The sequence below is a fragment of the Pristis pectinata genome, chromosome 5 (assembly GCF_009764475.1).
Source record: "Pristis pectinata isolate sPriPec2 chromosome 5, sPriPec2.1.pri, whole genome shotgun sequence".
NCBI classification, from domain to species: Eukaryota; Metazoa; Chordata; class Chondrichthyes; order Rhinopristiformes; family Pristidae; genus Pristis; species Pristis pectinata.
The window spans coordinates 69,750,117-69,768,774 of record NC_067409.1 but is presented as its reverse complement, the minus strand read 5'-3'; positions in this window follow the sequence as shown (position 1 = coordinate 69,768,774).

Below are 18,658 nucleotides of genomic sequence, written 5' to 3'. Positions count from 1 at the left end.
GCCAAACACAAACTAGAAGAAGAGCATCTCATATTCAACCTGAGGAGTCTACAACTCAACGGCATTAACATTGAATTCCCCAGTTTCAGGTAACCTGCTGTCCCTTTCCCTCTTGTCCTGATGTACACAGGTCCTGCCACACACTCCCATCTTTCCAAACCAACCCTGCAGCCCCCAATCTCCGAATTTCTTTCCCCTGCCCATCACCCACACACTCCTCCCATTAGGTACCCTCCTCCCTACTGTTCCCATCTGCCCTCCCCTCCTATCCTTCAGGAAAAATGTCCCAGCCTATCCAGCCTCTCCTTATAATTTAAGCCCTCCAGTCCCAATAACATCGTTGTGAATCTTTTCTTCATCCTTTCAAGCTTAATGACATCTTTCCAATAGCAGGAAGATCAGAACTCCACACAATCCTCCAAGTGAGGTCTCACCAATGTCTTGTACAGTTGCAACATGACGTCCCAACTCCTGTACTCAATCCCCTGACTGATGGAGGCAAGTGTGTTAAATACCTTCTTCACCATCCTGTCTACCTGTGTTGCCACTTTCAGGGAACTATGTACCTGTACCCCAAGGTCTCTCTACTCTACAACACTCTCCAAGGCCCCTCCATTTACTGTGTAAGTCCTGCCCAAGTTTACCTGACCAAAATACAGCACCTCGTATTTGTCCATTGTTAAATTCCATCTGTCATTCTTTGGCTCACTTCCCCAGTTAGAACATAAAACAGTATAGCACAGGAACAGGCTCTTTGGCCCACAATGTCTGTGCTGAACACAAATGAAACTACATCTTTTCTGTCTGCACATGATCCATATCCCTCCATTTCCTATGTATTCACATGCCTGTCCATAACTCTCTTAAATGCCACTAACGTATTTGCTTCCAGCACTACCCCTGACATGTTCCAGGCACCTACCACCCTCTATGTAAAAAAATTGCCCTGCACATCCCTTTTAAACTTTTCCCTCTCACCTTAAATGCATGTCCTCTAGTATTTGACATTTCTACCTTAGAGAAAAATTCTGACTGTCTGCTCTATCTTATCTTTTCATAATTTTTAGAAACTTCCATCAGGTCTCTCCTCAGCCTCCAGTGCTCCAGAGAAAACAACCCAAGTTTGTCCAAGCTCTCCTTGTAACTCATACCCTCTAAGCCAGGCAGCATCCTGGTAAACCTCTTCTGCATCCTTTCCAAAGCCTCCACGTCCTTCCTGTAATGAGGCAACCAGAATTGCACACAACACCCCACGTGCGGCCTAACCAAAGTTTTATACAGCTGCTACATGACTTCCTTACTCTTATATTCAGTGCCCCAATCAATGAACGCAAGCATGCCATGTGCTTTTTACCACTATGCCTACTTGCTTGGCCGCTTTCAGGGGGCTATGGACTTGGACCCCAACATCCCTCTGTTAAGGGTACTGGCATTAACTATCTTCACTGTCCACAACTCCACCTATCTTTGTGTCATCTCTACCATTAGGAATCTTGTCAAATGCCTTACTAAAGTCCATGTAGACAACATCCCCTGCTTTACCCTCATCAATCACGTTTGTCACCTCCTCAAAAAATTCAATAGAATTTAGAGGACATGACCTTCCCTGCACAAAGCCATGCTGACTGTCCCTAATCAGGCCATGCTTTTCCAAATGCACATAATTCCTCTGCCTAGAAATCCTCTCCAATAGTTTCCCTACCACTAATGTGAGACTCACTGGTCTATAATTTCCAGGATTATCCTTATTTTCCTTCTTGAAAAAGGAACAACATTGGCTACTCTTGAGTCCTCCAGGACCTCGCCTGTTGCTTGTAAGGATACAAAGATCTTGGTCAAGGCCCCAGCAATCTCATTTCTTGATTCTTCCAAGAACCTGGGATAGATCCTATCAGGCCCTGGGGACTTATCCACCTTAATGCTCTTCAAGAGACCTAACACCACTGACTTCTTGATCTCAAAATGTAACAGCACATTATAATGCCCCACACTGCTCTCAATATTCTCCATGTCTTTCTCCTTGGTGAATACCAATGCAAAGAACTCATTTAGTACCTCACCTATGACTCCAAGCATAAATTCCCTCCTTTATCCTCAAGTGGTCATACCCTCTTCCTCATTATCCTCTTGTTTGTAATGTAAGTATAAAATGCCTTGGGATTCTCTGTAATCCTACTTGCTAAGGACAGTTAATGGCCCTTTTTGTTCCACCTAATGCCCTGCTTGAGTTCTTTCCTGCTTCCTTTATATTTCTCAAGGGTCTTGTCTGATTTTAGCTTCCTAAACCTTCCATATGCTTCCTTTTTCTTTTTCCCTTACCTTGCCATCCTCGTCCTTCTTTCTTACTGGAACATGCTGGTTCTATAGTCTGATCAGCTGGTCTTTAAACAAACTCCACATGAAAGATGTGGACTTATGCAATAACAACTGCTCCCAATTAACTCTCCCTAGTTCCTGCCTAATACTTTCGTAATTTGCTGTCACCCAATGTAGTCCTTTCCCACAAGGTCCATACTTATTCTTATTCACAAGTATCTTAAAACCTAACAAATTGTGATCACTGTTGCTTGACCTTACAAAAGTCCATGTAGGCAAAGTTTACCACTCTGGCCTCATCAATCTTCTTCATTACCCACTTGAAAACTTCAATCAGGTTTGTGAAGCCCAATTTCCCATGCACAAAGCCATGAGGACTATATCAACCTATCACTTACCATTACTTGGAACATAAGACCATAAGATATAGAATCAGAATTAGGTCATTTAGCCCATTGAGTCTTCTCCGCCAATCAATCCTGGCTGATTTTTTTTCAACCCCATTCTCCCGCCGTCTCCACATTACCCTTAACCCCCTGACCCATCAAGAACCTATCAATCTCTGCCTTAGATGCACCCAATGACTTGGCCTCCACATCCCTCTGTGGCAACGAGTTCCAAGGATTCACCACCCTCCTCATCTCAGTTTTAAAGGGATATTCTGAGGCTGTGCCCTCAGATCCTAGACCCTCCAACTAATGGAAACATCCTCTCCTTGTCTACTCGATCCAGGCTCTTCAGTATCCAGTAGGTTTCCATGAGATCCCCCTCATTCTTCTGAACTTCATCATGTACCAGCATAGAGACATCAAACACTCCTCATATGTTAAGCCTTTCATTCCTGGGTTCATTTTTGTGAACCTCCTCTAGACCCCCTCCAGGGCCAGCACATCTTTCCTTTGATATGAACCCCAAAATTGCTCACAATAGTCCAAATATGGTCTGACCAATGCCTTATAAAGTCTTAGCAGTACATCCTTGCTTTTATATTCTGGTCTTCTTGAAGTGAATATTAACACTGCATTTTCATTTTTTACTACTGACTCAATCTGCAAGTTCACCTAAAGGGAAGCCTGAAATAAGATGCCCAAGTCCCTTTGCACCTCCAATTTCTGAATTCTCTCCCCATTTAGAAAACAGTCTACTTCTTTATTCTTCCTACCAAAGTACATGAACCCACACTTCCCTACACTATAGTTCACCGGCCACTTGGTATTGGTTTATTATTGTCACTTATACCGAGGTACAGTGAAAAACATGTTTTCATACCATTCATACAGATCAATTCATTACACAGTGCATTGAGGTAGTACAGGGTAAAAACAATAACAGTACAGAGTAAAGTGTCACAGCTACAGAGGAAGTGCAGTGCAGATCGACAATAAGGTGCAAAGTCATAACAAGGTAGACTGTGAGGTCAAGGGTCCATCTCATCGTATAAGGGAACCATTCAATAGTCATAACAGTGGGATAGAAGCTGTCCTTGAGCCTGGTGGTCTCTGCCCTCGGGCTCCTGTGTCTTCTGCCTGATGGGAGGGGAGAGAAGAGAGAATGACCCAGGTGGGTGGGGTCTTTGATTATGCTGGCTGCTTCACCAAGGCAGCAAGAGGTACAGACAGAGTTCATGGAAGGGAGGCTGGTTTCTGTGATGTGGTGGGCTGTGTCCACAACTCTCTGCAGTTTCTTGTGGCCCCGGGCAGAGGACTTGCCATACCAAGCCATGATGCATCCAGGTAGGATGGTGCATCGATAAAAGTTGGTGAGTGTCAAAAGGGACATGCCAAATTTCTTATCCTCCTGAGGAAGTAGAAATGCTGGTGAGCTTTCTTGGCCATGGTGTCTACGTGGTTGGACCAAGACAGGCTATTCACTCCAAGAAACTTGAAGCTCTCAATCCTCTTGACCTCAGCACCATTGATGTAGACAGGTGCATGTACGCCACCCCCTTTCCTGAAGTCAATGACCAGCTCTTTTGTTTTGCTGACATTGAGGGAAAGGTTGTTGTCATGACACCATGTCACTAAGCTCTTTGTCTTCTTCCTGTACTCCGACTCATCATTATTTGAGATATGGCCTACTACAGTGGTATCATCTGCAAACTTGTAGATGGAGTTAGAGCAGAATCTGGACACGCAGTCATGAGTATATAGGGAGTAGAGTAGAGGGCTGAGGACGCAGCATTGTGGGGCACCAGTGTTGAGAGTAATCGTGCCGGAGGTATTGCTGCCTATCTTCACTGATTGAAGTCTGTTGGTCAGAAAGTCAAGGATCCATTTGCAGATGGAGGTGTTGAGTCCCAGGTCTTGAAGTTTGGTGATGAGTTTGCTTGGAATTATAGTATTGAAGGCAGAGCTGTAGTCAATAAACAATAGTCTAACGTAGGTGTCTTTACTGTCCAGATACTCCAGAGCTGAGTGTAGGGCCAGGGAGATGGCATCCACTGTAGACCTGTTTCGACAGTAGATGAATTGCAGTGGGTCAAGGTTGTCTGGGAGGCTGGAATTAATATGTGCCATGACCAGCCTCTCAAAGCACTTCACGATGGTGGATGTCAGAGCCACCAGTCGGTAGTCATTAAGGCATGTTATCTTGTTTTTCTTTGGTACTAGGATCATAGTGGTCCTCTTAAAGTAGGTGGGGATCTCAGATCTGGGCCAGATGCTGTCCTTGGGTTCAGTCTCCGTAAGACTGATCTTACGTCCTCAATGGTGACTACGGGTTTAGTTGCATTGGAGGCTGTCAGGGTGGGTGCTAACAATCCACTCCCCTTATGTTCAAATCTTGCATAGAATATGTTAAGCTCATCAGGAAGGGACGCATGTATTGTGGAGGGCCGAGGCTATCACAAGGTCACAAGACAAAGGAGCAGAAGTAGGCCATTCGGCCCATCGAGTCTGATCCATGAACTAAACTAATACTATTCCTATCTAGCCCCAAATTCCGGCCTTATCCCCATATCCCTTGATACCTTGACTAATTAGATACCTATCTATCTCCCCTTTAAATGCCTCCAATTATCAAGCCTCCACAGCTGTATGTGGCAAAGAATTCCATAATTTCACTACCCTCTAGCTAAAGAAATTTCTCCTCATCTCTGTTTTAAACTAGTACCCTCTAATTCTAAGATTGTGCCCTCTGGTCCTGGACTCACCCACCATGGGAAACAGCTTAGCCACATCTACTCTGTGCAGTCCTTTCAACATTCTAAACGTTTCTATGAGGTCCCCTCTCATTCTTCTGTGCTCCAGTGAGTACAGTCCAAGAGCTGACAAACGCTCATCATATGTAAGCCCTTTCATTCCGGGAATCATCCTCCTTAGCCACATCTCCTCTGAACCCTCTCCAACATCAGTACATCCCTCCTAAGATATGGGGCCCAAAACCGCACACAGTATTCCAAATGAGGCCTCACCAGTGCCCCGTAGAGCCTCATCAACACTTTCCTACTTTTATACACTATACCTCTTGAAATGAATGCCAACATAGCATTCGCTTTCCTTACCGCCGATCCGACCTGGTGGTTAACCTTTAGGGTATCCTGCACGAGTACCCCCAAGTCCCTTTCTCCGCTTCTAGATAATAATATGCCCATTTATTTCTTTTTCCAAAGTGTACCACGGCACATTTCTCAACATTGAACCTCATCTGCCATTTCTTTGCCCATTCTCCTAAACTATCTAAGTCTCTCTGCAACCTTTCTGTTTCTTCAATACTCCCTATTCCTCCACCTATCTTGGTATCATCCGCAAATTTAGCCACAAAACCATTTACTCCATAATCCAAATTATTAACGTACAAAGTAAAAAGAAGCGGCCCCAACACCGATCCCTGCAGAACACCACCAGTAACTGGTAGCCAACCAGAACAGGATCCTTTTATTCCCACCCTTTGCTTTCTGCCCACCAGCCAATGCTCTACCCATTCTACTATCCTACCTGCCGGCACCTGGTCGAAAGCCACACTACTGTCAATCAAGGCCTGGCTCCACCCCCACCCATCAGGGCACACCTGATGATTGGCTTCGGTAAACACCTTTGTACCTGGGCCCGGGTCATTGGCCTGTTCGAACTACCTGGGCTGGGCCACCCCCAGCCCTCCAGCACTATAAAGAGTGCTCCATGTGTTGGTTCTGTCTCTTTGTTGCCCCAGAGGAAATGTGCAACAACGCTGGAGAGACCACTGGTAAGCTGTGCACCTCGACAGGTTTAGAAGCATCTTAAGTTAGGATTCCCGGGACATGGATCCATGCCTGCACTGAGTCAAGGGGTGGCGGGTAGTGTAGTGCTTTTTCCTTGATTGTTTGTACCCAGTTCGTTTTTTGTGTGTGTTTGTGTGTGTGTGTGTGTGTGTGTGTGTGTGTGTGTGTGTGTGTGTGTGTGTGTGTGTGTGTGTGTGTGTGAATTTTACCCCATTACGATATCACCAGTGCGTGTGTGCATGTGTTGCCCTCATCACCTTTTCCCACATTTGTCTTTGTAAATAAAATCCTTCTTTGCCAGACTGTGTTCAGAGTCCATTACTTTCGAGACCTCAAACTTGTCTCATAACAACGCGCTGCTATTGACTATGTTGGCCAACTTCGTTTTGTAGGCCGTTATAGCATGTAAGCCCAGCCACAACTAATGGCTGGTCTGGGACTCTGTTTTGAGCTGGTATTGTCTCTTTGCATCGCTGATAGCTTCACGGAGGTCAGTGTCACCTGATTGGAATGCTGCAATCCTCAACTTCAGTCGGAAGTGGATCTCCCAGTTCATCCATGGTTTCTGGTTTGGGAACACCTGTATTGCCCTCTTTGGTACACAGTCCTCAACACACTTGCTGATAAAGTCCATGATGGTGGTGACATACTCATGAAGGCCTTCTTTACCCACTCTTCTTTGCCCAGTCTTCTAACCTGTCCAAGTCCTTTTGCAGGCTCCCTTCCTCCACAAAACTTCCTGTCCCTCCACCTATCTTTGTATCATCTGCAGACTTGGCCACAGTACCATCGGATTCTTCATCCAGATCATTAATGTATAAAGTGAAAAGTCTCTTGACCCACCCCTACCCCTCACTTCTTTATACTGACTATCTCCCCTCTTCTCCTTCAGTCCAGATGAAAGTCTCAACCCAAACATGTCCCTCAAAGTTCCTCCAGCAGCTCATTTTTTTCAGTCCCTCAAGCCTGCTCTGCCATTCACTTGAATCATGGCTGCTCCAACATTCCTCAAATCCACTTTCCCACCCTTTCCCACAAGCCTTGATTCCTTTACTGATTACAAATCTGTCTACCTCAACCTTAAATATACCCAAGGCCTCTGCCCCCAGAACTCTTTGTGGCAAGGAGTTCCAAAGAACCTCAACTCTCTGAGAGAAGGAATTCTTCCTCACTTCAGTCTGAAATGGATGCCCCTTTATTCTGAGACCACAGTCTCTGATTCTGGACTCTTCCCTGAGAGGAAACATCCCCTCAGCATTTACTCTGTTCAGCCCCCTTGGAATCTTGTTTGTATCACTAAGACCACCTCTCATTCTTCTGAACTCCAATGAGTATAGTCCCAACTTTCCCTTGTTGGACAATCACTCCATACCCAGGACCATTCTATTGTAACTTCAATGAACTACCTCCAATGAAATAATATCTTTCCTTTAATTTAGGGGCCAAAATTGTTTACAATGCTCTATATGTGGTCTCACTGGTGCCTTGTACAGTTGCTTTAGGACTTCCCCACTCATATACTCCAATCCTCTTGAAATAAAGCCCAACATTCCATTCACCTTCCATGTTACCTGCTGCACTTGCATGCTGTCTTGCTGTGTTTCATGCACAAGGAGCCCCAAAGCCCTTTGTGCTGCAACTTTCTGCAAGTTTTTTCCATTCAAATAATACTCTGTTCTTTTGTTCTTCCTTCCAAAATAAACACATTTTCCCACATTACACTCCATTTGCCAACTTTTTCCCACCCATATAACCTATCAATATCTCTTTAACTGGATACAGAATTGACTGCAGATGCTGGAATCTGGAGCAATAAATAAGAAGCTGGAGAAACTCAGCGAGTCGGACAGCTTCTGGGGAGGTAAATGGACAGTCAACATTTCAGGTCGAGACCCTTCATCTGGACTGTAAAAAAGAGGGAGATAGATGGTGATAGCCAGTGTAAAAAGGTGACGGGAAGGAGTGGAGCAAGAGCTGGCAGGTGTAAGGTGGATCCAGGTGAGGAGGGGTGATAGGCAGATGGCCGAGGGGAGATTGGGAATAACGACAGAAGCTGAGAGGTGATAGATGGAGGTGACAAAGGGCTGCCGATGATGGGATCTGATAGGAGGGGAAGGTGGAGCATGGAATCAAAGGAGGGAGGTGGGGAGATCAGATGGGAACAGTAGAGGGAGAGAAACCAGTGGGACTGGTGTATGGTGATGGGTAGATGGAAAGGGTGGAGGAGGGGAAATGGACAGGGTGATGGGGGCTGAGGTGAGTGTAGGAAGAACTGCGTAGATCAGGAGGAGAGAGAAAAGGGACAGAAGGGGAGCAGTTTACCTGAAACTGGACAATTCAGTTTTCATACCGTCAGGTTGTAGACTACTCAGGCGGAATAAGAGCAGCTGTTTGCAGATAGAACAACATCCAATAAGTGGGAGTCTTTTAAACAGGAGATAGTGAGAATTCAGGGCCAACGTGTTCCTGTGAGAGTGAAAGGCAAGGATGGCAAGTTTTGGGAAACCCTGGATGACAAAGGAAACACCTGACAAGTGTAGACAACTGAAAACAACAGAGTCCCCTGTGGAATATTGGGAGAGTAGGAGGGTACTTAAATAGAAATTGGGAGGGCAAAAAGGGGCCATGAAATATCATTGGCAGTCAAGATTGTGGTGAATCCCAAGGCATTCTATAAATATATGAAAAGGAAAACTAACTAGTGAAAGAATAACCCCCTTGGGGACCACAGGGACAATCTGTGGGTGGAGAAGGGGGATATGGTCAATGTCCTAAATGAATATCACTCATCTGTATTCACCAAAGAGAAGAACATTGGAGAAGGAGAGTCCAGGGAGAGGGTCGGTGACGTTCTCGAGCAAGTTAATATTGGGAAGCAGGAGGTGCTGGATGTCTTGGGGTGCATAAAGGTGGACAGATCCCCAGGGCCTGATGGGAAGTATCCCATGCTGCTAATGGGAGAAAAGGGAAGAAACCGCTGGGGTCCTGATGGACATTTTGCATACTCGTTAGCCAGAGTTGAAGTACCAGATGACTGAGGATAGCAAACGTGGTTCCTTTATTCAAGAAGGGCAGCAGAGATAAACCAGGAAACTACAGCCAGTAATTGGGGAACTATTGGAAAAAATTTCAAAGGAACAAGATTTATCTTCACTTGGAAAGGCAGAGATTGATTAGGGATAGTCAGCGTGGCTTTGTGCATGGGAAATCATGTCTCACAAATTTGACTGAATTTTTTAAGGAGGTAACTAAGCATATTGATGAGGGAGTGTAGTAGATGTTGTCTACATGGACGTTAAGCCCTTTGACAAGGTCCCACATGATGGGCTGCTCCAGAAGGTTGGAGCCCATGGGATTCAGGGCAAGACAGGGCTACAGTACATAAAGTTATGAAGGTGATGGACAGGGTAGATAATAAGTAAAGGTTTAAGATGAGAGGGAGGAAGTTTAGAGGGAATCTGAGGGGGAATTTTTCCACACAGATGGTGTTTGGTGTCAGGAGTGCGCTTCCTGAAGAGGTTTGGGGGCAGATACTCTCACAGTATTAAGAAGCATCTAGACAAGTCCTCAAATCACCAAGGCAGAGGAGGCTACAAGCCCACTGTGGGTAAATGGGATTAGTTAGACAGGCACAGTGGGTCCCATGCATGACTCTAAATATCCCTGAATATTAAGTTCCTACAGTGATTCCCTTGCAGCCATTGTCATGGCTTTCAGATCAGATATTTGTGTATGGAGCTGAGTAAAATAGAGGGCTATGGGTAAGCCTAGTAATTTCTAGGGTAGGGACATGTTCGGCACAGCTTTGTGGGCTGAAGGGCCTGAATTGTGCTTAGTTTTTCTATGTTCTATGTTCTATTTTCTATGTTCTTATTACACAAGAGAAAAATTAGTGGCTTCAATTGCTATGAAAAACACTGTTCCCAAATCATGACTCCACTCTACTCTCTATGTGTGTACTGGCTTCTCCTATCTATTCTGTGGAGTATGACACAACTCATCCAGACTGCAAGAATAAGGGAACCATGTCTGTTTAATGTAAGTGTGGGTGTGGATGCTCAGCAGCTCCAGCCTGCTCCACATAATGTGGCAATAGATAACTATGTGACGTTATGTCTGAAGGTAAAAGTGACCCCACTAACCTTACCTCACTTACATTTCACTCTAACCTCTGCCTCCCACTCTGCAAGACTGGATGTCAAGCAAACATTAAGTTGTATTTTGCATGAATATCCATTATGGAGGATAACATTCTTAGGAAGAGCAGTAAATTGGGAATTGGAGAGGAGGGAGGAACATTGTAAATTCTGGTGTGGGCTGAATAAGTCCTTGGGTCCTCATGGACCTCATCCTTTGATCTTAAAAAACTTGGTTGGTGAGATAGTTAATGCATGGTTTAAATTTTCTAAAATTTCTCTGATTCAGGAAAGGTTCCAGAAAATTGGAAGTAGCAAAGTAATTCCTTTCTTTTTAAAGGGAGGGAGACAGAAAGCTGGAAACTACAGGTCAGTTAGCTTAACATCTGTCTGAAGGAAAATATTAGATGCTATTATTAAAGGCATCGTAGCAGGGCACTTGAAAATATTCAAGGTAATCAGGCAAAGTCAATGTGGTTTTGTAAAAGGGAAGTCAGGTTTGACAATTTTCTTGGAGTTCTTTGATGAAGTAACATGTGCTGTGGAGACAATGGATGAACTATGCTTAGATTTCCAGTGACATTTGATAAGTTGCCTCAACAATGATTATTGCAGAAAATAAAAGCTCACGGTACAGGAGGCAGCATGTTATCATGGATAGAGGAAAGGCTGACCAACAGGAATGTGAGAGTCGGCATAAGTGGGTCTTCTTTTTGGCAGACAATATGTGATGAAGAGGGTGATGGACTGATGCACTTTTTACAATTTATAGCAAGATATGGATGAAGATAAATTTGCTGATAACAGTAAGATATGTAGGGAGAGTAAGCTGTGCATGTAAGGGTGTTACAAGGTGATATAGATTGGGTAAGTGAGTGGAAAAAGATGTGGCAAATGTGGGAAAATAAGAAATTGTCCATTCTGGAGAGAACATAAAAGAAACATAATATCTAAACGATGAGATTGCAGGCATATCTCCCTGATACATGTTATTTGTGCTCAGCCCTTAACCCATCTGGGCCGGCTAAAGACAGCCAAGGCTCAGAGCTGTACAACTCAGAGCTTTTTATCAACGTTTATTGAAGCTTGTACAGTAATGAAAAATATGACAAATAGTACAGCATAAGATATTCTAAGAAACTGCAAGAGAATTATATGACAGAGAATTAAATGATAAGAAATGCCACAAATTATAATAAAGTTGTACACACTGTAGTACTTGTTGGTCGGATCTGACAGAAGTTTCTCTGCCCTGGATCACTCCCCAAAGCCCTTCTGTACAGTATGAAGGTATCACGCTGCTTGACACAAGCTCATCCCTTTGTGATTGCTTCTTCCGTACCCAGTTTATCCCTTTTAGTGCCATGCATCACACCCAATTAGTCCCGTATCATTAATTTTCAAATTAAAGGTTGTTCTCATGGCGAGGAAGTCCAAGTTTATCAGCAGCTTGAAAAATTCCTACTCTGCTGAGATTCCACAGATGGTCAGATTGTGGAGAAAACAGATAATGTAAGTTGTATCTTTGTGTAAATCTGGTTTGTGAATGGAAAGAAATATTCCTTGCAGCTTTTTCAAATCTCAGCATGTTCTGTTTGTAAATGTTGCTTTAAACAAGAGTGCCGTGGTCTCTCACTGCATGCTGGTTAGAATTCTGGTAAATTTTTGGTCAATGTTGATCAATCAGCAGTTTAAATGCACATCTTCCTGAAGGTCACTGCTTGCAAGAGATTATAGAGCTCTGAGATGCAGAGGGATCCAGGTATCTGGGTGTATGATTTGCAAAGGGCTAGTGTGCAGGAAGAGAAAGTAATTAGTAAAGCTAACAGAATCTTATTGTTCATTGAAAGGTAATTGCATACCAAAACAGAGAGGTTAAAGTGTTATTGCATTGGGCGAAGTTCAGAGATGGTGTTTTAATACCTGGACTAGGGGGGTTATCTTGTGAGGAAAGGTTGGACAGGCTAGGCTTGTATCTGCTGGAGTTCAGTAAAGTAGGAGGGGACTTGATTGAAATCCATAAGAACTCCAGGGATCTTGACAGAGTGGATGTGGAGAGGATGTTTCCTCTTGTGGCAGAATCTGGAACGAGGGATCGCTGCTTAAAAATAAAGGGTCACCCACTTAAGACTGCAATGCGGGGATTTTTTTTCCAGATGGAACTCTCTTCCTCAAAGGACAGCATAAGTAAAATCTTGTTTTAAAGCATAGATGGATTCTTGGCAAGTGAGGGCTGAACAGGACTGAAGGTTACACTCAGATAAACCATGATCATATTAAACAGTGGAGCAGATTTGAGGGGCCGAGTGGTCTCCACCTGCTCCTAATTCATCTGTTACTTTGTCACAATTACAGATTGAAACATATCTTCAGTTAACCAATCCTGTGAGACCTTCTCAATAGTGGAGGTACATTCAGTCCTTCCTGTAGTTAATGTTGATTAGATGTCTTCCCCAGGGATTCTCACAGAACCTTCTGGTTTCAGTGTCACCACATCACTCTGGATTGCCTCCAGTTCTTCAGTGACCCCAACCACAGGATTACTGTTGACTCATATTGCTGGCCTGGACCAGCTCCAGCCTCTCCATCAGCCTGGGTTGACACTACAAGAAGGTTCCTGTCTCTGCTGTTGAGTGTCACCATGTAACTTCTGGCCCTGGGCAGGTCTACCACAATTCCAAGCTGCCACCCAGACAGTTGCACTTGCCCAGGAGGTCTGAACACCCTCCCCAGTCTCCAACCTGGAAATGTCTCTCTGGTCCCTGTTCCAGGAACTGCCTCATTTGTCTCCTCTCTTCTCTCCAAAGTGGACTGCACAAGACTCAAGCTTGCTCTCAGGCACTGAGCTATAAGCAGCTCAGATGGGGAGTGTCTGGTGGTAGAGAGAGAGCCTGACCTGCCCATAAGAAGGAACAATTCATTCGGAGGCCAGCCCATCAGTTGGATCCATTGTCCACCAACTTTTCCTTCAGTGTTCAGACCAAGGGCTCAGCCTTGCTGTTGGATACTGGATGGTCAGGAGATGTCTGACTGGGTGGGTGCAACTAGTACACATGGAAGTTACAGACCAAGGACTGTTATCAGAGGCTAATACCCCAAGCTTTCAAAAATGTATCGACCGCCACTTTAAATACCTCCACAACTCTCAGGGGCAGGGAATCCCAGAGGTTCACAACCCTCTGAGAGAAGAAATTTCTGTGTACCTTGGTTTTAAGGGACTGGCCCCTTATCTTGAAACCATGTCCTGCTTGTAAAAACATCTCAATATCTACCATGTCATCCCCACTTGGAATATTATATGTTTCAACAAGATAATCCCAAGTTCTTCTGAACTCCAAGGAGTGCAGACCCATATTAAGCTTTCCTAAATTATTATGTCTTTCTTCTTTGATTATTGACTCCAGCCAAACCTCTGGAATCCTCCTGGAATTCAATGAGTTTTGGAAACCTTCAACCAATGGATCCACTGTCTCTGCAGCCACTCCCTTCAAAAGCCATGGGTGCTGGCCTTCAGGTCTCAGTGACCTGTCTGTCTTTTGTGAGTTGTTCCAATACCTTGATCCTCAAGATTGGGATTTGTTCAAGCTTTTCCATATTATTTGAAATGAGCCCCTCTGTTACCTTAGGGATATTTGCAGTGTCCTCCATGGTGAAAACTGATACAAAAAACTGATTTAACATATCTGCCATTTCTTTGTTTTCAGATATTAATTCCTTAGCATTCTCTAGAAGTCCCACACTTACCTTAGCCACTGTCTTTCTTTTTGTATTCCCATAGACGCTCTCACTGTTTGCTTTGATGATACATGCATCTGTCAACTTACTCCCTTCTTATGAGCCTTTTAGTGTTTTGGTGCTGGATCCTGAAAAATTCTCAGTCCTTTGGTTCACCACTAGCCTTTGCTACTTATATACCCAATTTTTTGAATTGAAGGGCTGGATGTCCAGCCTAACAGGGTCAACTCATGGACTTGTCTAAGTCGAACATCTCACCATGTGGCCTGACAACGTCAGCAGCCAAAACCGGGAAACCATCCTCAGTAGCCTGGGTGTGAACAGTGGCTGCTCCTGGTTTGCAGCAATTGGAATATGAGAAATTGAAGCAGAGGGAGGCCATTCATCCCCTCAAGCCTGCTTTCCCATTCAATAACATCATGGCTGATCTTTTACCTTAGCACCACTTTCCTGCATTAACCCCATACCCCATATTCATTAATATCTAAATACTGATTAATGGTTACTTCTTCGTATGGCAGCTGCCATGGGCTGTCAGCTGGAGAACTCTCTGGAGCTGAGACACCCCTTGGAGTTATCATACAGCAAGAGCAACACAGTCCCATGTTGGAGTCAGGAAGCTGCTGTCATTGGATTGGCTACTTTCAGGCCAGAGGTGGTCAATCGTGCCTGACAGCAACCGGAGTGAAAGGTGGCTTGTGAAGGAATTTATAAAACCGTGTGAACCCAGAAATAAAGGTTAGGACCTCCTCCTTCACACGGTGGAAGTGAGAGTGTGCACAAAGAGTCCGACGCGTACCCATTGGTGTTGGGTGAGCTCAGCGCATGTTGGAACAGGGAAAGAGTGCTGGTGTGGGTCTTGGACCATCTGCTGCCTCCTCCACTTCCAAGGTCAACTTCCTGCAATAACGGATGATTCACAGTGATGAGATTGGTCAGAATCAAGTGTAGTGTCAAAGCATCCCGAGGAAAGGTCAGACCTCTGCTGCATTAGTCAGCTCCCCATCTAATACTGAACTCCTCTCAACCTGGCCCTAATCCTGGGCTCACAACATCACCTCGTGCTGCCTGCACTTCAAGCACTTAGCCCACCTGACTACTTCCTCCAGCACCTTCAAGTCCAGCCTGGAATATCGTCCCTACTACACAGGCAGCTAGAAACCATTCTGAACTGAAATGTTGTCAGTGCTGATTTCACCCCAAACGCCCACTTACTACGTGTCGCTTGTCGATGTTCACTTTTACCCAGCACTGAGAGGCTAGATCTACATAAGCATGGGACAATTCCAACCAGGAGACGTTTGCTGCCCACCACCTGGGCATTTAGGTCATGTAGCATGGGCAATGGGTATAGCTCATTGTCCACAGTTTCATTCAGTCCGACCTTATACTCACTGCATTGCTGTACCATTTCATCTGACTTTGGGACCCAATCACTGTGTAGGACCTCAGTCACCACCCCACACTGTTCCAGCTCCACAGCCCTACCTCCAGCTTTGCCATGGGAATAGGACACAAGTCTGGGCCAGAACAGGTGACATTTTATCTTGGCAGATGTGCATATATTGCCCTTTAACCCAGTTTTCCAACTGTATGAGTCATTGAACAAATTTGTACATCATGGAAACTGTTTATTTTGCAATGATCATGCTGAACACAAGCTGCAAGTCCACACCTAGAGTAGGTGGAGTCTCTGTAGCCAATCTTTACCCAGGAGCATTGATTCTTGCTTATAGACTGCTACAATCGTCAGTGAGTTTATCCAATTTCCATCATGCAGAACCTTGCACACGATGTCCCCCAAGGTCTTCATTAGTACCCCTGAGTCAATTTGCACCACGCAGCTACTGGAGGACAGGGGATCCTGCTGAATTTGTGCTGGTACATATCCCATCCCAATACCCTGCATTCTGCAGTCATGCCAATACTCATTATAAATGAGACCATTTACTGTCATGGTGATTTAAAATGGTTGCCATCTTCTATCGCAACCATAATTTGCATAAGTGGCATTTATCATGGACAATTCTCTACTGCAGACCTTGCCTTCAGATGCTAAGACTCTCAGCTCTGGAATTTGCTCCTTAAACCTTATCACCCCCTCTACCTCTCCTTTTCAGGAGCTACTTAAAGCATACCTATTCAACCAAGGTTTTGATCATCTCCTGAGATGCTTTGTAACATTAAATATGCCATTACAAGTCGAGGATGAAAAAAACAAAGTTTAAGACAAGGGATTTGAAATGGCATGACTGATATTAACTGAGTTGTGCAGGTGAGGGAGATTATACGTCCAAGTTGCTAGCCTGTGTTCAGTTGTCAGATCCCTACCAGGGCAGTGGTAGAAGCAGCAGAAGGTTTGCAAAAGGACAGAAGAGTCCTTGTCGAGGTTTATCCCCAGCAATTGTGTAGCAGAAGACTCTCTGACCTATAGGCTGTTCCCAGGGACAAACATCAAGCTGCTGGAAGATCATCAACTCAGTGAGACCATTTTGGTCTGCCCGAATCTTATTGGCCTTCCAGTGCAATGCCATGTCCGTAAGTGAGTGCTGCCGACTGGCTCATTCCAGGCTGCAGGAGTACATGCTGAGGGATGCACTGAAGCTTGGTGCAGCCAATACAAAGGCTTTGTGGGGAAGGACTGCAGTCGAAGTTCCTGCTGCCACTGGGCACTGCGGGTCTGAGTCCAGTGTAACAGCCTCTCAAACACTTCAAGAGTGTTTTGTTCAAAGAGGCCACGTGAGTGGCATTGGTGCTTTGTATGTAGAACATATTAACTTGATGACATGACAAATGTAGTGACTTGACAACACTATGAAATTATAGGCCAGACAAAACTTTGAATGCAAGGAAAGCCATGTACTATCTTATATCTCTTGTATATATTTTTTATGAATAAAATTTACTTTTGAAATTAAAAACAGGGATTATCAGTCACTGTGTAACTGAATTCAGGAAAGAAATGTTTGACTGAAGTTCCCAATGCTAATTGCCACCTTCTTAAAGTACAATCTGGTGAGCATTTAGCGAGGGCTAAGCTGTAATGCGTTCCACAGTGAAATAGCTGCTGGCACTCGCTGTAACTTGTACATTATAATGTGACTTTTACGTTATAACACAATTGTGACTTGGTAGGGAGTCATCTCACCTCTGTCTCAAGAGGATTGAGACCCAGTCCAAACCTTTTACACAAAATTCTTCCCTAATATTTTAACACAGTGCTGCTCTTCTGGAGGTTCTCTCCCAGATCAGCCCTATTCATTCGCTTGTACACCTGGAAGGTTCCAAGGCACAATTAAAGAGGAAAGGAGAGCTGCCTCCAAGGGATCAATATTTATCCTTCAGTCAATAGTATCAAAATAGGTTACCCATCAAACCTGGAATAAAAACTGAAAATGCTGGAAACACTTGAGAATTAGAGTTAATGTTTCAGGTCAAAGACTGCTCATCAGAGATAGGAAGTCAGAAAACAAGTGAGTTTTAATTTGCAGGGAAGGGGGAGGGGTGAGAACAAAGGGAATAGAACATAGAACATAGAACATAGAACAGTACAGCACAGGACAGGCCCTTCAGCCCATGATGTTGTGCTGAACTAATTAAACCAATGACTCCAAATTAATCTAATCCATCTTCTCCGCACATATCCCTTCCTGCTCTGCATATTCCCATGCCTATCAAAGAGTTTCTTAAATGCTCCAATGCTATCTGCCTCTACCACCCCCTGGCAGTGCATTCCAGGCCCCCACCACTCTCTGTTTATATAAAATAAAAACTTGTCTCACACATCTCCTTTTGTACTTTCCCCCTTCACCTTAAGTACATGCCTTCAAGTACTAGACATTTCAATCCTGGGAAAAAGATACTGGTTGTCTACTCTATCTATGCCTTGCATAATTTTATAAGTTTTGATCAAATCTCCCCTCAGCCTCCACCACTCCAGAGAAAGCAGCCCCAGTTTGTCTAACCTCTTGTCACAGCATATGCCCTCCAAACCAGGCAGCGTCCTGGTAAACCCCCTCTGCATCCTCTCCAAAGCCTCCATACCCTTCCTATAATGAGGCGACCAGAATTGAATGCAATACTCTCAATGTGGCCTAACCAGAGTTTTATGAAGCTGTAACATAACTTCCTTGCTCTTGAGCTCAGTGCTTCAACTAGTGAAGGCAAGCATGCCATATGCCTTCTTTACTATCCTATCAACCTGTGCAGCCACTTTTAGGAAGCCATGTACCTGGACCCAAAGGTCCCTCTGTTCCTCAACGCTGTTAAGGAT